Source organism: Ornithorhynchus anatinus, chromosome 14, assembly GCF_004115215.2.
Source record: "Ornithorhynchus anatinus isolate Pmale09 chromosome 14, mOrnAna1.pri.v4, whole genome shotgun sequence".
NCBI lineage: Eukaryota > Metazoa > Chordata > Mammalia > Monotremata > Ornithorhynchidae > Ornithorhynchus > Ornithorhynchus anatinus.
This window is the reverse complement of record NC_041741.1, coordinates 14754751-14780878: the sequence shown is the minus strand read 5'-3', so window position 1 is coordinate 14780878 and position 26128 is coordinate 14754751. Positions and strand designations below refer to the sequence as shown.

The 26128-nt window shown below is 45.7% G+C and overlaps 1 long non-coding RNA gene and 1 gene segment (V, D, J or C); both read right to left on the bottom strand.

Annotated features, from left to right (window-relative positions):
* The window catches only part of LOC100076640, a 343932-nt gene that overhangs the window by 246388 nt on the left and 71416 nt on the right, over positions 1–26128 (bottom strand).
* LOC107547528 lies at positions 17706–24987 on the bottom strand. 3 transcript variants are annotated; one of them, XR_005660810.1, is made up of 4 exons: positions 24900–24987; positions 23124–23496; positions 20020–20436; positions 17706–18185 (listed from the first exon to the last, which is right to left on the bottom strand). It is a non-coding gene; the product is annotated as an uncharacterized LOC107547528 (long non-coding RNA). The 3 variants fall into 3 exon arrangements; XR_005660812.1 differs by having other exon boundaries at positions 20252–20436; XR_005660811.1 differs by having other exon boundaries at positions 23338–23496; positions 24900–24972.

Genomic DNA, 26128 nt, shown 5'->3' with positions numbered 1-26128 from the left:
CTGGAGACTTGATTTGTGAAAAGGGGACATAGTGCTACCGCTGGAACCATATACATAATCCCATCCACTCCAACCCGTTCCTTATTACTGCCCACTCCACACTGCTTCAAAACCATGGCTTTAAGGAACTCAATCAGATCTCTCCTTCTTAACCATTCACTTCTCTTACTACACCAAGCCTTTTATTCTCCATTCCTCACTAAGCTATCCTACCCACTACATCTCATTCTCACCTCTGCTGCTCCTGGACTTGCTCACATCTTTCCTCCCGCCAGAAACATTCTTTGCCTTCAATATGCAGCTCTCCCCAACTTCAAAAGCCCTGCTCAAATCATGTTTCCTTCAGGAGTCCTTTCCCAATTAATTTCTGCTCTTGTCATCTCAGATGGTTTCAATATTCACTGCCGCCCCTCTGTACCATATACACACTTAAATATTCTAAGTAATAATGTTGGTATTTGTTAAGCGCTTACTATGTGCCGAGCACTGTTCTAAGCGCTGGGGTAGACATAGAGGAATCAGGTTGTCCCACGTGGGGCTCACAGTCTTAATCCCCATTTTACAGATGAGGGAACTGAGGCACAGAGAAGTTAAGTGACTCGCCCACAGTCATACAGCCGACAAGTGGCAGAGCTGGGATTCGAACTCATGAGCCCTGACTCCAAAGCCCGTGCTCTTTCCACTGAGCCATGCTGCTTCTCTATAATAATGTTGGTATTTGTTAAGCGCTTACTATGTGCCGAGCACTGTTCTAAGCGCTGGGGTAGACATAGGGGAATCCGGTTGTCCCACGTGGGGCTCACAGTCTTAATCCCCATTTTACAGATGAGATAACTGAGGCACCGAGAAGTTAAGTGACTCGCCCAAAGTCACACAGCTGACAAGTGGCTGAGCCGGGATTCGAACCCATGACCTCTGACTCCAAAGCCCGTGCTCTTTCCACTAAGTCATCATAGCACTTCTATATGTTTTTTGCATAACATTACTCAAATGCTAATTCATCTCCTGATCCTTCTTCCTCATGTGTAATTTATTGTCGTGTTTTTCTCATCCACAAGATTATAAACGCCTTGAAGGCAGGATCATATCTACTAATTCTAGTTTTCTTTTTATAGTATTTAAGTGCTAATTATATGCCAGGTGCTGTATTAAGCACTAGGATAGATATAAGCAAATCAGGTAGGACAGAGCCCTTGTGTTTGAATCTTAGGGGGATTAAAATTCTACAGGAGCTAAAAAGAACCATGGTGCCAACCTGAATCCATGGGAAACAGCTAAGATGGCATTTGCTATCTCTAGGTGAGTTGGGAACCAAAACTTAATTATGGAGAAGTACAAGAGTAATCCATCCATCTTTCATATTTGAGTGCTTACTGTGTGTAGAGAACTGTGGTTTATTCTAAAATTTTCTTTAGTCCTTTTAACCACACACCATTGCTATTTTGGTTCCCTCAGTACTTCTGATGAATTGCTATTTAAGAGGATGTCGATTCTCTTTTGAAGTAATACACTTCATATCTAGTGTGCATATTTTTTTTTGTTTTATATTCCATGAATTGACAGTCCCTCCTGACCGCAGTCCTCCTCCATTCCTTTGCTTCATCTTTCCTCTTCTCTGTGTCTTCTGCCCTACTGCCGTCCCTGATCTTGACTATATGATAATGTTGGTATTTGTTAAACGCTTACTATGTGCAGAGCACTGTTCTAAGCACTGGGGTAGACACAGGGGAATCAGGTTGTCCCATGTGGGGCTCACAGTCTTAATCCCCATTTGACAGATGAGGTAACTGAGGCACAGAGAAGTTAAGTGACTTGCCCACAGTCACACAGCTGACAAGTGGCAGAGCCGGGATTCGAACCCATGACTTCTGACTCCAAAGCCCGGGCTCTTTTCACTGAGCCATGCTGGGGGTGGCAGAGCAGGGAGGAGGGGGAGGGTCTGTGTTGGTTCAGTGTTGGACTATATGTCTTCGTTAGGGTACTGGGCGTAGCAGCTACCTTCTGGGGCTCATTCCCTGCCTACAGTCTGAGGCAGAAGGTCTAGCCAGAGACCTCAGATAAAGCCCTCAGGTTGACTCAGACATTCTTTGTGAAGCAGCAGATTTTTTTACCTACTAGATACTAAGGATATTATTTTATTTCTCCTGACTTCAAGGAGGATTAATCTAAAATACTGATAGTAAGTATTTTAAGAAAATCGTGGCTTAGTGGAAAGAGCATGGGCTTGGGAGTCAGAGTACATCCCGGCTCTGCCACTTGTCTGCTGTGTGACCTTAGGTAAGTCACTTAACTTCTCTGTGTCTCCGTTCCTTAATTTGTAAAATGGGGATTAAAAGTGTGAGTCCCACGTGGGACAAGCTGATTACCCTGTATCCACCCCATTGCTTAGAAAAGTGCTTGGTACATAATAAGCGCTTAACAAATACTGTAAATATTATTATTATTATTGAAAATATTGATGGTATTTGCTAAGTGCTTACAATTTGACTAGGACTGGTTTAGATGCTGGATTTGAAACAAGGTAATCAAACAGTAAGTATGGATCTGGCAGTCAGAAGGACCTAGGGTTCTAATTCCAGCTCCTCTGCATGTCTGCTGTGCACATCCATTCCAATTACGGGGAATCTCATTTTCTGCTTGCTCAGTTACAAACATTGCTTTGTAATTTGTGAATCAGGTAATAATTGAATCAATTAAGTTGGTATTTATATTGAATAAGGCTGCTTTGGGATTATGGAGACCTTTTGACCTACAGACAAAAAATGACCAGTTCATATTAACATACATGAAGGAATTGGTTGGGGCAGAATTCTTGAAGAATTGGTAATGATATTAATAGAAGCAGTGATTTGGCTAAGATTTTTTTTCCTGTGGTTTCTGTTGCTCTGTTCCCCCATTCAGCAGTAGTCCAGTAATGCTCCCAGGGTTTCTGACAGGCTCAGGATGTGGTTTCTCTCACTGTGTGTCTCGCACAGTAATACAGGGCCATGTCCTCTGTTTTCAGGTTGTCCATCTGCAGATAAACCAGGCTGTTGGCACTGTCCTTGGAGATGGTGAATCGGCCTTTCACAGAGTCTGCATAGTATGTGCTGCCATCGCTGGTACTTATAGTGGCAACCCACTCGAGCCTCTTCCCGGAAGCTTGGCGGAACCAGCTCATGTAGTAGTTGCTATTGAAGGAGAATCCGGAGGCTTTACAGGAGAGGCGCAGAGACCCCCCGGGTTGTGTCACGTCTCCCCCGGACTCCATCAGCTGTACATCACCCTGGACACCTGCAAACACAGAGACAGCGTGGATCATGAGAGTTCCGCACACACATACATACACACATGAATTGTCCATGGCTCTCATATCTTTCCTCAATTACCTTGGAGCAGGATCAGGATGGAAACCAAAGTGAGGGCAGACTGCATGATGAGGGCTGAAGGGGCAGTTCTGGGGAGAGCACAGATAGCGAGGCTGGGGCTCCTCTCCCAGAGCTGCAGGAACAGGGCCATGCGGGTTTTAATCTGGGCTGGAAGGGCCCCATTTGCATCTCCTCTTCTCTATAAGAGCACAGCAGCAGCCTCCTGGGGTTCATTCCCTGAATACTGCCTCAAGCAGAAGGACCAAACTTCAGATACAGCACTCAGGTTGCATCAGAGAAGTTTATGAAGCAGCAGTTGTTGGTTTGTGTTTTTTACCTGCTAGATACTAAGGATATTATCTGATTTCTCCCAGTTGCAAGGGGGATTAATCTAAAATACTAATAGTAATGTTAAAAATAATTATGGTATCTGCTAAGTACTTACAATTTGACTAGGACTGGGCTAGATGCTTGAGTAGAAACAAGGTAATCAAACAATAAGTCTAAGCACAATGGGGCTTACAGTCAAAAGAAGTATGAAGTCCTGTAGCCTAGTAGAGCACGGATCTGGAAATCAGAAGGACCTGGGTTCTAATCCCAGCTCCTCCACTTGTATGCTGGGTAAATCACTTAACTTCTCTGTGCCTCAGTCACCTCCTCTGTAAAATGGGGATTAAGACTGTGAGCCCCTTGTTGGACATGGACTGAGTCCAACTTGATTAACTTGTATTCATTCATTAATTCTTTATTTAGCACTTATTGTGTGCAGAGTACTGTAGTAAATGATAGGGAAAGTACAATATAACAATACACAGACACATTCCATTCTCACAGTGAGCTAAATTTGTATCTACTCCAGTGCTTAAAACAGTATCTGGCACAAGTTAAGCTTTTAACAAATACCATTAAAAAAAGAAAAGGTCAGGAGGCAGATATTTAATGCCCAATTTACAGATGAGGAAACTAGTGCAAAGTGATTTTCTGAGGTCCCACAGCCAAAAAGCAACAGAAATTAAGTTAAAACCTGGGTCATCTGCTCTTGTTTCTTTAGTATTCAGGATGACACCATTGGGAAACTAGCAAGATGATGTCTATATTCAATATACTCTTTGAGAAATTTGATTCCACAATGCATCTACCATCTGAGTTTTGTAAGATTGGGGAAAAGTATTTGTCACTGAGTAGCACACAAGATTACGGAGGGCAAGGAAAAGTTACAGGAGTGTGGGCATATCCACTGTTTTAGGTAAATAAATTCTAGGTCTGGGGTGTGGGGAGGTCCGTGAGGCAAACCTGGTCATTTTAGGTTTGTTACTGGGCTTGTTACTAATGCCCAGCATTCAGGGGAGTCTGAACTGCACATCACAGAAGTTGTAGGACCTAGAGCTTAAAGCTGATGCCAACAGGTTACAGGACCTGTGTGGTGTCCCATAACTGCATTTGCAGAAGAAGTGCTCAGTCGCAAATCTAAACTGGGCTAACGGGCAGCAAAGTATGGGAAGCAACTCAGTGATGCTATCCAAGGGTTCCCCAGAAGAGACCATCACAGAGAGGATTCATTCAGTAAAAAAAAGTCCTGACTGAGGATGGATGGAAATGAAAATTTTTTCCTCTCCGGTGTGCACTCAGAACAATGTATGTCTCAGGTTGGAAAAGACGGGATGGTCCCTGGGGGAAAGCTGTATGCTGAGCAGGGAGAGGAACCACAGACTCTGAACTGAAACTCCTTCTCTTTCTAGCTTTCCACCTGTTCCTGGAACTGCTCCCCCCACTGCCCAGACTCCTCCGGTTCCCCTGCAGGGGAAAGTTTGTGTCTGGGCTCACACTCAGTGTCCCACTAATAGCCATGTGTGCAGCTGTCACACTGTTTAGCAGCAGAGAGAACTCTTTATTGAATGTGTCTCTGGAGATCTGATTCATGAGAAGGGGACAGAGTGTTACTACTGGAATCATATTCATATCCTATCCATTCCAGCCCCTTCCTTATTATTGCCCATTCCACACTGCTTCAAATCCTTGGCTTTAAGGAACTTAGTCAGTTCTTTCCTTCTTATACCATTCACTTCTCTCACTGTAGCCCTCCTTGCATTCTCCATTTCTCAATAGCTACCCTACCCACTGGATCTCATTCTCATCTCTGTCACTTCTTGCCTTGCATAAACCTTTCCTCTTGCCAGGAACACTCTCTGCCTTCAATCTACAACTCTCCCCAAAGTCAAAAACTTGCTCAAATCACATTTCCTTCAAGAAAACTTACCCAATTAATTTCCATTCTCATCTCAAATCACCCCTATATACACTCCTGTCCCTCTGTACCACATACACACTTATATATTCTAAATTACCCATAGCACCTCTAAATGTTTCTTACATAATAATGTTGGTATTTAAGTGCTTACTATGTGCAGAGCACTGTTCTAAGCGCTGAGGTAGATACAGAGTAATCAGGTGGTGCCACATGAGGCTCACAGTCTTCATCCCCATTTTACAGATGATGGAACTGAGGCCCAGAGAAGTGAGGTGACTTGCCCACAGTCACACAGCTGACAAGTGGCAGATCTGGGATTCGAACCCATGACCTCTGACTTCCAAGCCCAGGCTCTTTCCACTGAGCCACGCTGCTTCTCCTAACAGTACTCAACTACTAACTCATCTCCTGTTCCTTCTTCCTCAGTATGTAATTTATTACTGTGTTGGTCTCATCCACAAGATTGTAAATGCCTTGAGGGCCAGGAACATATCTACTAAATCTAGGGGTTTTTATGGTATTCGTTTAAGTGCTTATTGTGTGTCAGACACTGTACTAGGTGCTAGGGTAGATACAAGCTAATCAGGATGAGCAGAACCCCTTTGTTCAATCCTACTGGACCTAAAATTTTACTGGGCCAAAAGGAACCTTGGTGCCAACCTGAATTCATGGGAAACAGGTGAGTGTTTACTATATCTTGGGGAGTTGGGAACCAAAATTAATTTATGGACAAGTGCAAGAGTAATCAATCCATCTGTTGTAATTATTGAGTGCTTACTGTGTGTAGTTAACTGTGGTTTATTCTAAAATTTTCTTTAGGCCTTTTATCCAGTTACCGTTGCTATTTTGGTTCCCTCAGTAGTTCCTAAGAATTGCTATTTAAGAGAATGTCTATCCTCTTCTGAACTAAGTAAATACCTTTTGTCTTTGTTGTACCTAAATGAATTTTTTTTGTGTTTTACATTCTGTGAATTGACAGTCACTCATTACCCCATCCCTCTTCCATTCCTTTGCTCCATGCTTCCTCTTCTCGGTGTCTCCTGCCCTGCTCCTGCCCTTGTGCCTATGTGAGGCTGGGGGTGATGGAGCAGGAAGGAGGAGAAGGGTCTGTGTCTGATCACTGTTGATCTAATTGTCTAGGATAAGGTGTGCAGAAGGGGTGTTCACATCCATTCCAAGAACTGGGAATTTCATTTGCTGCTTGCTTGATTACAAACATTGCCTGATAACTTGTGAATCAGGTAATAACTGAATCCATGAAGTTTGTATTTAAGCTGAAAAATGCTGCTATGGGATTTTGGAGACCTCTGATTACTTATAGAGGAAAAAAAGGACTAGCTCATATTAACTTTACATACTTGAAGGGATTTGTGAGGGATAATTATTTAGGAATTAGTAGCAACATAATGATAGAATCAGTGATTGGGGCAAGATTTACCATTCGCGGTTTCTGTTGCTCTGTTCCCCCAGGCAGCAGCAGCTCAGGAATCCTACCTGAGTTTCTGACAGGCTCAGGATGTGGTTTCTATCACTGTGTGTCTTTTGCACAGTAATACCGGGCTGTGTCGTCAGTTTTCAGGCTGTTCATTTGTAGATGCATCAGTCTGTTGGCATTGTCCTTGGAGATGGTGAATCGGCCTTTCACAGAGTCTGCGTAGGTTGGATAGCCCTCATCCCCTCTTATAGCTGCAACCCATTCCAGCCCCTTCCCGGGAGCCTGCCGGACCCAGTGCATATAGTAGTCTTTGCTGGGGGCAAATAAGAAGTTTGTACAGGTGAGGCGCAGAGATGCTCCGGGCTGTCTCAAGTCTCCCCCAGACTCCACCAACTGGCCCTCACACTGGATAGCTGCAAACCCAGAAACAACATGGAGCATGAGAAAGGTGTCTCTCTCAGACACACACACACACAAGCATTCACACACAAATTATCCTTGTTTCTCACATCTTTCAACAGCTACCTTGGAGCAGAGTCAGGATGAAAACGAGACTGAGGGCAGACTGCATGGTGGGGGAGGTTCTGGGGTAAGTAGGGGAATGACACAGCAGGGCTGGAGCTCCTCTCCCAGAACTGTAGGGAGAAGGGCCCTGTAGGCTTTAATCAAGGCTTGAGGGGCCCCATTTGCATCTCCTTCTCTCTATAAGGACACAGCAGCCGCCTCCTGAGATAGGTCCCTGCCCTCAGCCGCAGAAAGGAGGGGCCAGCAAAGCCTCCATCCAGCATACAAGGGGAGAGTCTGAAGTGTTTCTGAGCAACTGAAGAAAGGGTGGAAAGTGCTCAGAATCAGAGTAAACACCCTGGCAACTGGGGAGATTAATAGTTGTAGAAAATAAGCTCTGTCAAATCTCCAGGAGTTATGCAATCCACAGAAATCCTCTGAACACCGTTCTGCTGCTCAGGTTGGAATGCTCAAACATCATGGAGAAGTTGGACAGGCAATCAGCGAATGTCACTACACTTTTAAGAAGGTCACAGTGGATTCAGAACACAGTTCAAGAGGAAATATCTACAAGGAAAAAATGCACTACTAAATTTATTCACCAAGACAGCTCTAAAGTGTTTTCAGTTATAACAACAAATTTGCGACCTACAAAGGTCACATCAAAATCTGTGGCTAAAGCCTTACTCTCACAAGTCTACCTGAAAACCAAAAATACTTTCCTACTCTATAATCTCCACACGAAGACACATCCAAGCCTATGCCAAACATTCTAGAACATCCAGAATAGGTCCTCACACCTAACCCAGTGACATTGCTCCAGCGAGACATGGATTAGGGAGGGGATGACAGGGATTTGGAGATGAAGTTGCCAACTTTGGTAGGGGAAGAGGTGTGGGCTTATGTGATGATGCACGATCTATGGGATGGGGTGATTCCCCTGGATACCAAACTTGAAAATCCCCTAATTTGACACTGGCCAGACCAACCGCCAACTATTTGGGCCAGGAATTGTGATACATGATGCATAGAATTTTAATGTGTGAGTTAATGTCCCCCTTCCCAGAAAATACACCCTTAAGGGGCTAAATCCTGCCCTCTTCGTCTCAGCAGCTCAACTCAATCAATCTAGTATTTATTGAGCAGTTACTGTATGCAATTCACTTGACTAAGATATATGGAGACTACAATACAACAGAGTTGGTAGACATGTTGCAGGACAAAAATGAGTTAAAGTCTACAGGGAGAGGTGGAAAAATATTATAGATATGAACATAAGTGTCAAATGTACAAATACAAAACACAACAGGATGGAAGGGATTAATTTTTTCTTGGGGGAAAGTGGCCTCTGGGCAGGGAGAGGAAACCACAGACACTGAAGAGAAGCTCATTCTCTGCCTTGCTCTCCACCTGCTTCTGAAACTGGTCTCCTTGTGCTCAGTGGGTCCTGAGCGCCCCCTGATGCCCAGCTTCCTCCTGACCCCCTGCAGAGGAGAGTTTGTGCCTGGGCTCACACTCACTGCCCCACACCTGTGTGTCTGGCCCAGTGATACACGGTCGTGTCTGTGGCTGTCAAGCTGTTCATCTACAGAGAGAACTCATTCTTGGATAGGTCCCTGGTGATGGAGATTTAATTCATGAGAGAGGGGGCATAGTGTTACCTCTGGCAGCGTGGCTCAGAGGAAAGAGCACGGACTTGGGAGTCAGAGCTCATGGGTTTGAATCCCGACTCTGCCACTTGTCAGCTGTGTGACTGTGGGCAAGTCACTTCACTTCTCTGTGCCTCAATGACCTCATCTGTAAAATGGGCATGAAGACTGTGAACCCCACGGGGACAACCTTATCACCTTGTATCCTCTCCAGCACTTAGAACAACGCTTTGCACATAGTAAGTGCTTAACAAATGCCATTATTATTATTAAAATGGGGATGAAGACTGTGAGCCTCACTTGGGACAACCTGATGACCCTGTATCTCCCCCAGTGCTTAGAACAGTGCTCTGCACATAGTAAGTGCTTAACAAATACCGACATTATTATTATTATCCATTCATCCCAAGTGCTTAGTACAGTGCTCTGCACATAGTAAGCGCTCAATAAATACTATTGAATGAATGAATGAATTCCCCGGCGGCTAATGGATCCAGCTTCATCTGTAGCTGCTGGTGACTGATTCAGCAGAGAGGGCACAGACAAGTCTGAGAGACTCCAAGTGTTTGACCACTCCCAGACCGGACTCCACCAGCTTCCACTCAGACAGGATGTCTGGGAACAAGAAGAGACAAAGTGAACCCCACACAGCAGAGATCCACTCCCATATCCCCCTTTCTGAAATCTTGCACTCACAGCAAGGAGCTGCCAGCAGGGAGAGGAGCAGCCACCAGAATTTCATGTTCTTCTGGACCAAAGAAAGAACATCCTTTCCAGAGACCTCCAGCCCAGAGACCTCCAGCCCAGGGCCAGGAGAGAGATAAGCCCTCCTCAGTGAGGGGACACTACTTCACCTGTGAGTCTGGGGGTGATTTGCAAAAGGAATGCCCACTCTGGGTTTAAAGGGGAGAGTGGATGAAGAGAGCTTTGTATCTGGGCCTCTCCTGACTAGAGGAGTTGGCTCTTTTGGTCCAGAACAGCGACAATGGGTCTGTCCCTGAACCCTCAGTCATCACCAAGCCTGGTGGCTGAGAATTCCCTAAGAGGTTTTGCAAGGAATCTGTCCCAGGTTGGCCAGAGATGCAACCTGAGATAGAGGTGGACTCAGAACACTGAGAGGCTTATGGCCCTTCCTCTGCTATTTCCTCAGTAACTGCCTATGGATCATGCCAGGCCCAGGAGCTTTACAGAATGGTCCAGGGACACTGGAAAGACTGCACAGGACACACATAGACCAGAAATCTTAGCACACAGATCCAGACTGGCATCAACCAAGAGGCCTTCGTTTCCTCATTTCCCCTAATCCCCTTCCTCTGCACCACTATGCACTGGGATCTGTACCCCTTAGGTACTTGATATTCAACCCACTCTCCCTCCCACAGCCCTTATGTACATAGCCTTCCATTCTGTCATGTCTCTTATCAATCAATGGTATTTATTGAGTACTTCTTATTTGTAGAGCACTGTACTAAGCACTTGAAAGAGTACAATGCGACCAATTTAGCAGACATATTCCCTGACCATAACAACTTTACAGTCCAGAGTGGGAGATCTGAAATTTATTTTAGCTCTTTATAGGTAGGGAACATGGCTATTATATTGTTCTTATCCATGTGCCTAGTCCAGTGCTCTGCACACAGAAAGCACTCCATAAATACCTTTGATTGATTGATCTTCCAGCCAAATTCATGGCAATGGAGCCCTGTTCCCTTTCTCCTGGTCCCCCATCTCAGTGAAGCCTCAGCTCAAGGAAAACAGCCCCTTCTTCCAATGCAACCCACTAGACTGCACCCTCTAGACTACAACCTCATAGTAGGCATAGAATGTGTCTATTATATTGCACTCTTCCAAGTGCTTAGTACTGTGCTCTGCACACAGTAAGTGCTCAAAGAATAGGACTGATGATTGATTAATAAATACTACTGATTATTTAGATTCAGTTTCCATTCACTTTGGTGTCATCTTTGCTTCTTCACTGAAAAATCCTTCACAAGTGGTAACATGAAATAAACAATAACTTCGTAAAACCCTATGGATCAATAGGCACATTTTACCCATGTTTGTGGTCTCTTCTGTTTCTCTTATACTAACTCTCTCATATTTTCTGCTTCTAGTACCTCCCTTTCTCAGAGAGACCATTTCAAAATTAGGTGGAATTCAAAGAGGATGCAGTACTCGCTAGTAGAGTTGATTAAATGTGCTCTTGGGATGTGCTTTATTGGTAACAGTAGTCTCCATGCTATGATGATCACTGGACTCTTTCTATTTCACTATTTTAGATTTTCAGCCTTTTGTTGTTTCAGTTGAGAATCAGAAAATAAATACGCTGAAGTAGAATTTGAAATGAGGAAAAATACTTAAGGAATGACTCATAATTAAGAGGAAAATATTGAGAGATTGACAAAGAATTGTTCTTCTTGATCAAATGTTAGATGATGTAATTTTCAGGAATTTTTAGTAATCAGTGAGTTGGAAGGTGGAAAGTCCAGGCTGGGGCTGTTGTCTGTGGTCTCTGCTGCTCTGCTCCCCCAGACAGCTGTAGCCCAGGAATCCTCCCCAGTTTTCTGACAGGCTCAGGATGTGCTTTCTCTCACTGTGTCTCTCGCACAGTAATAGAGGCCCATGTTCTCAGTTTTCAGGCTGTTCATCTGCAGAAGCACCAGGTTATTGGCGTTGTCCTTGGAGATGGTGAATCGGCCTTTCACAGTCTGCAATGTTTGTGCTGCCAGTGCTGGTATGTATAGCTGCAACGCACTCGAGCCCCTTCCCTGGAGCCTGGCGGACCCAGTTCATCCAGTAGCTGCTACTGAAGGAGAACCCGGAGGCTTTACAGGAGAGGCGCAGAGACCCCTCAGGCTGTCTCAGATCTCCTCCAGACTCCACCAGCTGGACATCACCCCGCACACCTGTAAACAGAGACAACATGGATCATGAGAAGAGTTACACACACATACACACACTCACACGCACAAATTATCCATGTCTCTCACATCTTTCCCTAATTACCTTGGAGCAGGGTGAGGATGGAAAGCAGACTGAGGGCAGAGTGCATGGTGGGGGCTGTGGGGACAGCACAGAAAGCGGGGCTGGGGCTCCTTTCCCAGAGCTGCAGGGACAAGAATGGTGCAGGCTTTAATCAGGGATGGAGACACTGCATTTGCATTTCCTCCTTGCTATAAGAACACAGCAGCCGCCTTCTGGAGCTCATTTCGTGCCCTCTGTCTCAAACAGCAGGATCAGCTAGAGCCCCCAGACCTTGAGGTTGACTCAGGCATGATTGTGAAGTAGCCGATTTTTATCTGCTAGATATGAAGGATATTACTTGCTTTTGAGGACCTTTTCTCCTGGCTATAGTTAATTTTATATTAATCTAAAATATAAATAGTAATGTTAAAATAATAATTATGGTATCAGTTATGTGCTTACTTCTTGACAAGGACTGGACTAGCTGCTGGAGTAGAAACAAGATACCCCTTAAGTACTTGATATTCACTCCACCACACAACCCTTATGTATACAGCCTTCCACTCTGTCATTTCTCCTATCAGTCAGTGTTATTTATTGAGCCTTTAGTATTTGCAGAACACTGTACTAAGCACTTGATAGAGTACACTACAACAGACTTAGCAGGCATATTCTCCTGGTCTCCCATCTCAGTGAAGCCTCTGCCGAAGGAGAGCAGCCCCATCCTCAAATGCTACCCACCAGGCTGAACCAGGCACTTGCTGTATCCCAGACTAAAGACTGCATCAGTCTCCTTGCTGACCTCCTGCCTCTACTCCTTCCCTTCTCCAGTCAACATTCTGTTATCTGGATCATTTCTCTAACACATCATTCTATACATGTCTCCTCCCAACTAAAATATCTCCAATTATTTCCTATTCCACACTGCTTCAAAAACATTGGCTTTAAGGAATTCAATTGTCTCTCTCCTTCGTATACCATTCACTTCTCACACTATATCCCAGGTTGCATTTTCCTTACTCACTGGAGCTCATTCTCATCTCTGCCCCATCTCTCTTTGTTCACATCTTTCCTTCTGCCAGGAATTCTCTCTGCTTTCAATCTACAGGTCTCCCTAACTTCAAATCCCTTCTCAAATCACACTTCCTCCAGGCATCCTTCCCCAGTTAATATCTCCTCCCATCTCAAATAACACCACTATTCACTCCCAACCCTCTGCAGCCCATAGACACTGAAGTATTCTCAGTCTCCCATAGCACCTCTATACATCTCTTACATCCATTACTCAAATACTAACAGATATTCTGTTCCTTCTTCCTCATATGTAATTTAATAGTGTTTGTCTCATCCACAAGGTTATAAACCACTTGAGGGCCTGGTCACATCTACTAATTCTAGTTTCGTGTTTTTCGGTATTCGTTAAGTGTATATTATGTGTCAGGCACTGTTCTAAGCTTTAGGGTAGTTAGAAGCTAATCAGGTTGGCCTTGCTCCGTGTCATGCAGCAGACAAGGGGTGGATCTGGGGATAGAAACCAGGTTCTTTTGACACCTGAGCCCATTCTCTATCCACTAGAACACACTACTTTAATCAAACTAATCAGTTTGTCATATTTATTGAGAATTTAGTGTATGCAGAGCCCTGAACTAAGAGCTTGGGAAAGTACGATATAACAAAGAAACAGACGCATTCCATGCCCAGAATGAACTTTCAACCCAGAGGGGGAGCCAGACATGAATATATAAATACATTCTGGCTATGTACATAAGTGCTATGGGGTGTGGGTGGGAGGATAAATAAACTTAAAACGTCCAAAACGGAACTCCTTATCTTCACACTCAAACCCTGTCCTCTTCCTGACTTTACCATCACTGTAGACAGCAATCCTTTCTGTCTCACAAGCTCAACCTTGGCATTATTGTTAAATCTGCTCTCTCATTCAATATATCACTGAATCCTGTTATTTCAACCTTCACAACATCACTAGAATCCACTCTTTCTTCTCCATCCAAAGTGCTACCATTTTAATCCAAGCCCTCATCTTATACCACCTTGTTTACTGTTTCAGCCACCTTACTGACCTCCCTGCCTCCTGTCTCTTCCAATTCCAGTCACAAATCAAAACTGAGCTATCAGGCACAGAAGTATGGGAAACAATTCACTGGTGCTATCCAGGGTTGCTCAGGAAGAGGCCAACATAGAGAGGATTCATTCAATAAACAATGTCCTGACAGAATGGATGAAAATGAGAATGAGAATTTTCTCCTCCCCGGTCTGCACTAAGGGCAATGTTTGTCACGGGTCAGGAAGGAGGGGATTGTCCCTTGGAGAAAGTTGTGTGCCTAGCAGAGAGAGGAAACCGCAGACTCTAAACTGAAACTCCTTCTCTGCCTCGCTCTCCACCTGTTTCTGGAACTGGACTCCTGGTGCTTACTGGGTCCTGAGCTCCCCCTTCTGCCCAGCCTCCCCCTGACAGCCTGCAGCGGAAGGTTTGAATTTGGGCTTACACTCATTGCTCACACTGTGTCTCTCCCTCAGTAATACAGGGCCATGTCTGTGGCTGCCACACTGCTCAGCTGCAGAGAGAACTTGTTTTGGTATGTGTCTCTGGAGACAGAGATTCTATTCTTTATAGATATCTGAGCCAGTGCTGCCAGTATATCCTGTATAAACCAGCCACTCCAGGCCCTTACCCAGTGGCTGTCGATCCAGTGCCACCAGCTACTTCTGGCTACAGTAGATACAAGTTAATTAATTAATTAATGTTGGTATTTGTTAAGCGCTTACTATGTGCAGAGCACCTCTCTAAGCGCTGGGGTAGATACAGGGTAATCAGGTTGTCCCACGTGAGGCTCACCGTTAATCCCCATTTTACAGATGAGGTCACTGAGGCCCAGAGAAGTGAAGTGACTTGCCCACAGTCACACAGCTGACAAGTGACAGATCTGGGATTCGAACCCATGACCGCTGACTCCCAAGCCCGGGCTCTCACCACTGATAATCTGAGGGTCTCCGAGGGCTTCCACAATGCAGGGCCAGACTCCACCAGCTGCACCTGGGACAGGACTCCTGGGAACAAAGAGAGACACAATGAACTGCACAGCAGAGACCTGCTGCCCATCTCCCCTTTTCTGAAATCTCACAGACACTCACATCAGGGAGCTGTCAGCAGGAAGGAGAGCAGCCACAAGGATTTCATGTTCTTCTGGACCAGGGAAATCATGTCTTTCCCCTGCACTCTATCACCAACCTAATATGTGAGATAAATGAGATCAGGCCACAGTGAGTAAGCTGGTACTAGCAGAGTGGAGTGTGCTGGCTGGGGTGCAGTAGGAGATCAGTGAGGTGAGGTAATAATAACGCTGGTATTTGTTAAGCGCTTACTATGTGCAGGGCACTCTTCTAAGCGCTGAGGTAGATATAGGATAATCAAGTTGTCCCACGTGAGGCTCACAATTAATTCCCATTTTACAGATGAGGGAACTGAGGCCCAGAGAAGTTAAGTGACTTGCCCACAGTCACACAGCTGACAAGTGGTGGAGCGGGGATTCGAACCCATGACTTCTGATTCCCAAGCCCAGGCTCTTTCCACTGAGACACACTGGTAGGAGGGGGCAAGTTGATTGAGTGCTTTAATGTCAATGGTAAGGACTTTCAGTTTGAGGTGGAGGTGGATGGGCATCCACTGGAGACTTGTAGATGATTTTCAGTCGCTTCAGTGTCAGCAGTGCAATAGGGACTGAGTGAAGCCTGAAGGAAACTGAGTTTGTGCAACAGACTCTATCGGAAAGCTGTTCACCCTACCAGTCTTCCTGAAGCCTGCTACCTAGGCAGGACACTGTCCCACAGTGCACACCATAGAAGAATGAAGAAGAACATAGATTTGTAGATATTAATGAAGACTGATGTTTCAGAGCATCACAGGCTGGATGTGTGTGGAGAATGGATGCACAAGTGGCTGCTGTATGAGGGTCCCAAATGGGACACATGTGTGCCAGGAGGGGAGAATCCATGATATTAAGATGGAGCCAAACACTGCCTCTAACAGGACTGTTGGGAGACTTTGATAGTGGGCAGTGCAGGAGTCAGAAGAGGGATTGGTCTCTCTGAGCTGAAGCTGTGTGGAGGCAGGAAGATACAGAGACAGTCTTTAAATACAGAAACGGCCCTGCAAACAGTAACTGCACCCATCCTTCATCAACCTTTTCAGTCCTGTCAGAGGCATGGGTAGGAGTTCACAGTCGAAGGGCCATCTTTGAAAATGAATAGCAACTACAAGTATGACAAATGTGCTCCCAACTACACCTAGATCACAAAAGCCCCTAAGGCTCTGGAGCGATGATCCATCCAGACAGTTAAAGGACGGCAGTAGGTGAAGTGCAGCCTGAAATGGCAGCTCAGCTGCTGACTTTCCAGGGTCTGGATGAGGGAAAGATGCTTTACATCAATACCAATCACTGGGGAAAACCTGCCTACCTGATGAAATCAGCTGGAGCTCAGCCATTTCCAGGGAAGGACTTGGAGAAAGTGGCAAGTGGAGAGGGGGCTGAAAGGTTTAAAAAGCTCCAGAGGAGGAAGGCTTTTCTTCCTTGTCTGCCAATTGTGTGTAATACGAGGAGATTATTGAATCCTACTGGAGCTAAAAGGAATCTCGGTGCCAGCCTAAATCTATGGGAAACAGGTAAGTGGACATTTGCTATATCTTGGGGAGTTGGGATTTGAAATTAAATTAAGAAGATGAGCAAGAGCACTGTGGTTTATTCCAAAATTTGCTTTAAGCCTCTTAACCAGTTACTGTTACTATTTTGGTTCCCTCAGTAGCTTCCATGAATTGCTATTTGAGAATATGTTGATCCTCTCCTGGACTAACAGAATATACTTCATCTCTGTTGTGTATAAATTTGTTTGTGTATTTTACCTGCTGTGAATCCACAGTTTCTCCAGACCTCAACCCTCTTCCATTTTTTCATTCCCTGCTTCTTCTTTTCAGTGTCTCTTGCCTTCCCTAAGAGAGGTTGGCAGGGGAATGGGAGGGGGTCTGTGTTGGGTCATTTACATGTCTAGGTTAGGGTGTTGGGTGTAGAGAAGCAGTGTGGCTTAGTGGAAAGAGCCTGATCTTGGGAGTCAGAGGTTGTGGGTTCTAATCCTGGCTCCTCCACTTGTCTGCTGTGTGACCTTGGGCAAGTCACTTAACTTCTCTGTGCCTCAGTGACCTCATCTGTAAAAATGGGAATTAAAAAATGTGAGCCCCACAAGGGACAATCTGATTACCCTGTATCTACCCCAGCGCTTAGAACAGTGCTCTGCACATAGTAAGTGCTTAACAAATACCATAATTATTATTAGAAGGCAAGCTCACATCCATACCAAGCACAGAAAATTTTATTGCTGCTGGTTTGATTGCAAAGATTGTGTTATAATTATAATTGCAATACAGGCAATAGTTGAATCCATGAGGTTTATATTTAAGTTGAATAAGGGTGTTTTGGGACTTTCGGGGGCTTTGAATTACCTATAGAAGAACAAAAGGCAAGGTCACATTAACTTGAAGGAATTTGTCAGGGAGAACTCTTTAGTAATTACTAACAACATTAATAATGCAATCAGTGATTGTGCTAAGGAGCCAAGACTTGTTGACTGGCTTTTGCTGCTCTGTTGCCCTGGCCAGCAGCAGACCTGGAATCCTCCAGGGTTTCTGGTAGGCTCAGGATGTGGTTTCTCTCAATGTACGTGTCATACATTAATACAGGGCCGTGTCCTCGGTTTTTAGGCTGTTCAGTTGCAGATGCAGCAGGCTGTTGCTATTGTCCCTGGAGATGGTGAATCAGCCTTTCACCGAGTCTGCATAGTATGTTTTGCCTCCATCACTATTTATTCTTGCAACCCACTCCAGACCCTTCCCTGGAGCCTGGCAGACCCAGTTCATGAAGTCATCCCTCAAGGTGAATCCAGAGGCTTTACAGGAAAGTCGCACAGCACCCTCAGGCTGTCTCACATCTCCGCCCCAGACTCCACCAGCTGGACATCACCCTGGACACCTACAAGCACAGAGACAACATGGAGCATGAGAACTGTCACACACCAATGCACACACATACACACACACATAATCCATGTCCCTCACATCTTTCACTAATTACCTTGGAGCAGGATCAGGATGGAAAGCAGACTGAGGGCAGACTGCATGTTGGGGGGTATGGGAATGGTTCTGGAGGCAGGAGGGGAAAGGCACAGACAGCAGGACTGGGGCTCCTCTCCCAGAGCTGTACGGACAGGGGCTGTTCTGGCTTTTATCAGGGCTAGATGGGCCCCCTTTGCATCTCCTCCTCTTTAAGGTAACAGCAATCTTCTCCTGGGTTTAGTACCTGCCCTCAGTTTCAGAAAGGAGGGACTAGCAGAACCTCTATCCAGAACCCAAGGGGAAGAATCTGAGATGTCTAAAGAGTGCTTAAACTGGGAGTAATCACATTAGCAACTGGAAAAATAGAAAATAATAATAATTTGGTATTTGTTAAGCACTTGCTATGTGCTGAGCACTGTTCTAAGCGCTGGGTAGATACGTGTTAAAAGATTAAACCCTCTGAGGTTCAAATCTCCTGTGAGCCCACTGTGGGCAAGGATTGACTCTGTTCCTGAATTGTACTTTCCAAGCACTTAGTACAGTGCTCTGCACACAGTAAGCACTCAATAAATATGAATGAATGAATGGATATTCAGTCCACATTAATCCTATGAATACTGTTCCACTGCTCAGACTGGAGGGCTGGGACCATGGGGAAGTGGGAGGGGCAATCAGGGAGTGTCACTAAAGTTTTAAGAAGGTCATAGTGGAGTCAGAACACATTGCAAGTGACAAAACCTAGAAGGAAAAGATTCAGTAGTAAATCTAATCAACAAGGTTAATTCCAAAGTCTTTTCTGGGGTAACAAATCAGTCACATAGGTACGTGCACATCATAATCAATGGTGAAAGTTTTACTATCACATTTCTAAAGTGAAAACCAAAATTGCTTCCCTACTGTGAGAAACAACCTTACCCACTCTGTATTCTCCACAAAAAGACATATTCAGCATACACCAAACCTTGTACACCACACGGAATTGGTCCTCAACCCTGCTCCAGCCCAGACATAGAACAGGGAGCTGGAGTTGGAAATGCAAACTTTGATAGGGGAAGTGTGGTGCGTTCGGGTGCTGATGCATGATCTATGGGGTGGGCGAATCCCCTGAATTTCAGCATTAAGAATCCTTTAACTTGCCATGGGCCCAGACCAATTGCAAATTTTCCAGAGTTTTTTCCAGGAATTGTGATGTACAATGAATAGATCTATAATGTGTGAGTTAGTGTCCAGCTTCCCCCAAAATAATGATGATAATTATGGTATTTAAGTGCTTACTACATGCCAAACACTGTTCTAAACACTGGGGAAGATACCAGGTTATCAGGCTGTCCCATGTGGGGCTCAAAGTCTTAATCCCCATTTTACATTTTACAGAAGAGGTAACTGAGGCACAGAGAAGCCCACTTTAAGATGCTCAATCCTGCCCTCTCTGTCTCAGAATAATCATTCAATCAATCAGTGTGATATTTATTGAGCAATTACTGTGGGCAGATCTTTGTACTAAATTACTGGGAGAGTAAAATACAACAGAATTGTTAGCCACATTCACTGCCCACAATGAGCTTACTGTATGGAAGGGGAGAGAGACATTATAAATAATTTATGGAGATGTACATAACTGCTGAATGTATGAGTACAAGAGTTATATGATTAGGAAGGAGAGGATTAAATGTCACTGGGGGAAAGCTGTGTGCTGGGCAGGAAGGGGAAACCGCAGACTCGGAATAGAGACTCCTCTGCCTTACTCTCACCTGCTCCTGCAACTGGGCTCCTTGTGCTAAGTGGGTATTGAGGGCCCCCTCCTGCCCAGCCTCCTCCTACAGGCCAAGGTTTTTTGTCTGAGCTCACACTCACTGACCCGCACTATGTAATTCTCAAATAATAATGTCTGCTGCTGTGACTCTGTTCATTTGTAAGTAGAAATTGGAGCTGTCCTTGGAGGCTGTTAATCGGCCCTGTTTGGCCGGTTGTAGTAATTATTACTTGAGCTATAGTAAGTGACCAGCATCTCTAGCCCCTTCTCAATCTCCTGTCAGATCCAACCCATGTAGTAGCTGCTTGGGTCAAACCCGCCGACTGTGCACTGCAGGCTGTGGGACTGTCCGGGCTGGGCCAGGGCTGGGCCAGTGCTGGGGATGACTGCATCAGGATGACCTCTGAGTGGACATCTGGAAGGGAATGAAAAGATAGAGTGAAACTTCATGGGGATTGATTTCCCATCACTGGGATGGAGAGGGCAAGTGGTGCAAGAGGGCATGGGTGGAAACCTGAACTCACAGGAGAGACCAGTGAGGAGGAGGAAGATGTGGGCCAGAGATATCACGGTGCTGGGAGTGGAGAGGAACTGAGTCCAGGGACAGAGCTGGAAAAGGAATCTCTGAAGTGGGCCAGGACCTGGTCTGTGGTTCCTAGAGAAGGATTAAAGAGGAATCTGGAGCTGTAGAATTTGCATGCTCCACCCAATGCTGAATGAGCCCAGCGTGAATAATGGACCAGACCCACCCTCCCAGACAGGTAGAGACTTCCCAGGGGAGGAGACCTGATACTTGGTGGGGAGAGCCTGCAGGGTACCTAGCCTGTGGGAGGAAGACTGATGGATCTGAGGGCAGAGTCCCAGCTAAGGTTTAAGGGTGACCGTGGGACATAGAACATGGCATGAAGCAATGGCTCTACATGGGCGGGTTCGTGCACACTTCTGGAAGAGCAATGGGAAAATCACTTACTTTTTCCACCCATTCTCCATGGGGAACTGTTAGTCACAGTGGGGAAAAAAATCTCCCCTATGAAAAAGATGTAACCCGGGTTCTCATCCTGGTTCTTCCTACTGGGAACAGGATACAGGGATGACCCAGAAACAGACCTTGAGGAAGCAGGACTCTGCAGGGAGAAGGGGGTGGGTGGCAGTCATTGAAGAGAGAGGCTGCATACTCACTCCACTGGGGGCTACAGAGAATCAGAAAGGACGGTGAGGCAGGCAAAGGGGACATGATGGGAGTTACTCCTGGAGGATCTTTGAGATTTGTTCCTTAGGTGAGTGACTGTGTGATGGGAGTGGAAGAGAAAACATTGGAGAAGGTTTTTGTCTCATCTCCCACCCAACTGTCTAGGAGTTCCCAAGAAGAGGCTCACTGCCTTGATCAATTTAAATTACTGTTCAGATGCCTCACTCATTCAATAGTATTAAGTGCCTACTGCATGCACTACACTGTACTAATCTCTGAGAAAAAATCATGGATGAGAATTCAAAATGGGCAGGAGGCCAGTGAGGGGCTCATAATCCAAGAAAAAGGCAGGGAGCATTGGCAGTCAACACATTAGGAGAGATGAAGAAGAAAAGATGCTAGAACATAAAAGATACAGACAGGACAGATATAATAAGAGCACTGGAGCAATGCGACCAGTGGGGCAGAGTTTTAGATTCTGCCATGCCTCAGGAGGGGCTGGTCAGAGTCACTACAGACCTGGCGGTCACAGTAAGTAGAGTAAATTGGCATTAGAGGAGCAAAGTTTTTGGGCTGGGTTGTAGTAGAAAATCGGGGAGGTAAGATAAGGGGCAAGGTAATTGAGTGCTTTAAAGCAGGTGTTAAGGAGTTTTTGTTGTGGAGGATTAGCTTTCTTGTCCCAGGACTACATCCTCCCAACTACCACCTTGGTACTTAGGCATTCACAGTTCCTGCCCATACTCCTCTCCATTTATAGTGCCCTGTTTCTTCCCCTTTATTTCTCCTTCCCTGGTCCTCCCTGCATATGTGCCTTTTGAGTACATGTGGGTCTTCTGGAGGCGGGCTGGGGGTCTTGGTTTGGTTGTTAGTAGTAGTAATCATAGTTATTGTATTTATTAAGCTCTTACTGCAGGCAGAGAATTGTACCAGGCACTGAGTAAGAATTCACAGTTAAGAATCAGGCAGGGTCCCTATCCCTTCGGGAGTTCACCATCTAAGAATATAAATTAGAGGGGGGAGGGAGATGCATCAGAAATGATAAACAATAGCCCAACATAAAACACACATGAATAGAGGGTACTTCTTTTAACGACTGTAAACACTGTCTTATAATCTGTGAATCTTGAAATGTGCTTATGTAAATATACCAAAAAAATTGAATTTAAGACAGATTAGCTTGTTAGCTGATAGGGCTGCCTCCAAGGGATTTTCTGGGCTTTGAATTAGATGTAGAAAAATCTGGCACCAGTTCAAATTTAATTTTACATACTGAAGAGTTTTGGAGGGACAGTTTGTTTGGAGTGGATAATGATAATAATGGAATCAATGACTGTTCTAAGGAGCTGAGATTGCTATTTAGGGTTTCTGCTAACCCCTAATTGTTGCTATTCCTCAAGGTTCAGTTCCAGGTCCCCTACTATTCACCATCTAAACCCATTCCCTTGGAGAATTCATTCACTCACATGGCTTCAACTACCCCCTCTATGCCTATGATACCCAAATCTGCATCTCCAGCCCTGATCTCTCTCCCTCTCTGAAGTCTCACATTTCCTCCTGCCTTCAAGATATCTATTCTTGGTTGTCCTCCCATAACCTGAAACTTAACATGTTTAAAATAGAACTTCTTATCTTCCCACCCAAACCCTGTCCTCCCCCTGACTTTCCCATCTCTTTAGAAGGCAGTACCACCCTTCCTGCCTCACAAGCCAGTATCTTTGGCATTACCAGGGTTTCCTCTCTCTCATTCAACCCTCATATTCAATACAATCTTCTAGACTGTATGCTCATTGTGGGCAGAGAATGTGTCTATTGTTATATTGTACTCTTCCAATAATTTAGTACAGTGCAGGGCACACAGTAAGTGCTCAGTAAATACAACTGAATGTATGAATGAATGAATCTGCTCTGCTCACCCAGCCAGCAGTAGTCCAGGGAATCTCCCAGGGCTTCTGACAGGTTCAGGATGTGGTTTCTCTCAATGTGTCTCTGGCACAGTAATACAGGCCGTGTCCTCAGTTTTCAGACTGTTTATTTGGAGCTGCACCTGGCTGTTAGCGTTGTCCCTGGAGATGGTGAATCGCCCTTTCACCGAGTCTATATAGTAAGTGTTGCCACTGCTAGTTATACCTGCGACCCACTGGAGCCCCTTCCCTGGAGCCTGGGGGACCCAGCTCAAGCTGTGACTGCTGAAGGTGAATCCAGAGGCTTTACAGGAGAGGCTCAGAGATCCCCCAGGTTGTTTCACGTCTCCCCCGGACTCTGTCAGCTGGACATCACCCTGGACACCTGCAAACACAGATAGCAAGGATTATGATGACAGCCCTATACACACTGCAGTTACTCATGTCTCTCATGTTTTCTCCCAGTTACCTTGTAGCAGGGTGAGGATGGAAAGCAGACTGAGGGCAGACTGCATGGTGGGGGTTGTGGGGACAGTTCTGGGGGCAGGAGGGGAACAGCACAGATAGGGCTGGGGCTCCTCCCTCAGAGCTGCAGGGCCAGGGGCCATGGGTTTGGGCTTTAATCAGGGCTGGAGGGGCCCCATTTGCATCTCCTCTCTATAAGGGCACAGCAGCTGCCTCCTAGGTGTGAGTCCCCACTCTCGGCCTCAGAGACAAAGGACCAGTAGAGTCCCCTGGTAGAGTCCTGAGGATTGTCTGTGAGGTTACTGTTTACAGGTGGACATAATCTGGTAGGCTGTTGCTGGGCCGTTGGGGACTGAGACACTGATCCCTCAGAGCATGAGTGTGATGTTATCTTTGTTCTTACCCACTGCCACACCCTACCTAGACCTCCTGCCTCTTAATGTAACTCTAGTTACAGTAGGGACTTTCCTTCCCAATGGCACTGCTTAAGGTTCTTTAAGCCTGGATGGTCAAACATACATTTCCTTCTTGAGAGTCTCCGATAAAACAGAGCATTTGCAGGTACCTGCTGAGTCAAGGCTCAGGAATGCACTCCGGGATTTTGCCCACTGAAAATGCCAGAAGCCCATCCGAACCTGTGCCAGCCCAGAGCTGTGCCTGCATCCAACAGGGATTCTTCCATTGCAGCTCCCCGGGTTGATAGGAATGACTTGTGCCCAAATTTCTCAAAAAGGGTCCACACAATTTCCCTGGTTCCTTGTGCTTCCTCAACAGTTTTTCAGTGTATGGTTCAATACTTCTATGGCTCAGAACCATTCCAACAAATGTTTATTACAAAATGTTATAATATAGATTCTGGTTTCTAGCCAGAGTAATGTTGGACCTTCTAGATGTGATAATTGAATCCCCATTTTGCAGGTGAGAAAACTGAGGCATAGAGAAGTAAAGTGACTTGCCCAACTTGCCCGAACAGACAAGTGGCAGAGCTGGGATTAATACCCAAGTCCTCTGGCTCTCAGGCTCATACTTGAGCCACTAGGTCACCCTGCTTCCAATTGATTCTCACTGAGATCTGTTCTTTCTGTCACAGTACAAGGAAGTTAAAAATAGTGACATTCTTGGATAACTGACCTTGCATGCCTTCACTAAGGGCTAAATTATACATAAACATCCCTGGAATCTTCACAGAAACATAAATCTCCCAACTAAATCTGATGGAAAAATTTTTGCAAAGTCATTTCAGTTAATATAACTAAACTTAAATTATATAGTGATGACTACACTGAAGCATCTCTAAACAGGCTAAACTGACCATCCACATACCATTCCTCCATCAAAGGTACACTGATGTTGGGCCAGACTTTCTCCCTGTCAGTGATGGGGAGGGAGGGATGGACATATTGAGGGACACACATCATTGGTCCTCTCAGCCACATGGCCACTCATATGGTAAACACACAGTCTGTGACATCATCTTCAAACATTAAGGTCATTGTCAACATCATAGCACTGGACTACATGCACTAAACACACTTAGCTCCAAGCGTTCCCAGTGTGAGTTTGACCACCATTTTTCCAGTCACCAAATGGTACTGGGAGATAGAAGCTTCAGAAAATTCTAACTGGGAATGATCCCTTCAGCAGAGTGGGAGGATGGAAGCAATCGTTGGTGTGTTCAGGCTAATGTAAGCCCTGTCACAGACTCCGGGAGTCCATCACAGGGAGACCAGTCAAGGATACTCTAAGGTCCCACCCAGTCAGCCCCTAGGCAGGGGTGGGACAGGTTTGGATGGGCCCCCTGGCATTTTCACCGACCAAAATCCAGGAGTGCATTCCTGAGCCGTGACTCAACAGTCTTCACCCCTGGGTGGAGATGAAGGGTCACGACCCTGTCCTGACTCTGGCCAGGGCTCCTAGTTTGGAGTGTGAAAATAGAACAAAAACATAAAAGATTTATTTCCGTGTCTGTGGTTAAGAGAAGAGACAGTCCCTGAAAAAAGAAGGAAGGAAATGGCCATGGGGGGAAAGTTGTATGCTCGGCAGGGAGAGGAAACTGCAGGCACTGAACACTTCTCTGCCTCACTCTCCACCTGCTCCTGAATCTGGGCTCCTTGTGCTTAGTGGGTCCTGAGCTCCCCCTGTTGCCCAGCCTCCTCCTGACCCCTTGCAGGGGAAGGTCTTTGACTGGATTCCCACTCACTGCACCACACTGTGGGTGACTCTCTCGCACAGTAATACAGGGCCGTGTCTGCATCTGTCACGCTGTTCAGTTGCAGAGAGAACTCGTTCTTGGCCATATCTCTGGAGATTGTTGCACGACTCTTGAAAGAGGAAGCGTAGTATACACTACCTTCATAACATATAGCTCCTACCCATTCCAGCTCCTTCCCTGGAGTCTGCCAGTTCCAATGCCAACAGTAAGCACTGGTTGTGATGAGGAAACCGGAGACGGCACAAGAGAGTCTGAGGGGCTCTGAGGGCTTCACCACTCCTGGGCCGGACTCCACCAGCTGCACCTGGGACAGGACCCCTGGGAACAAGGAGAGACACAG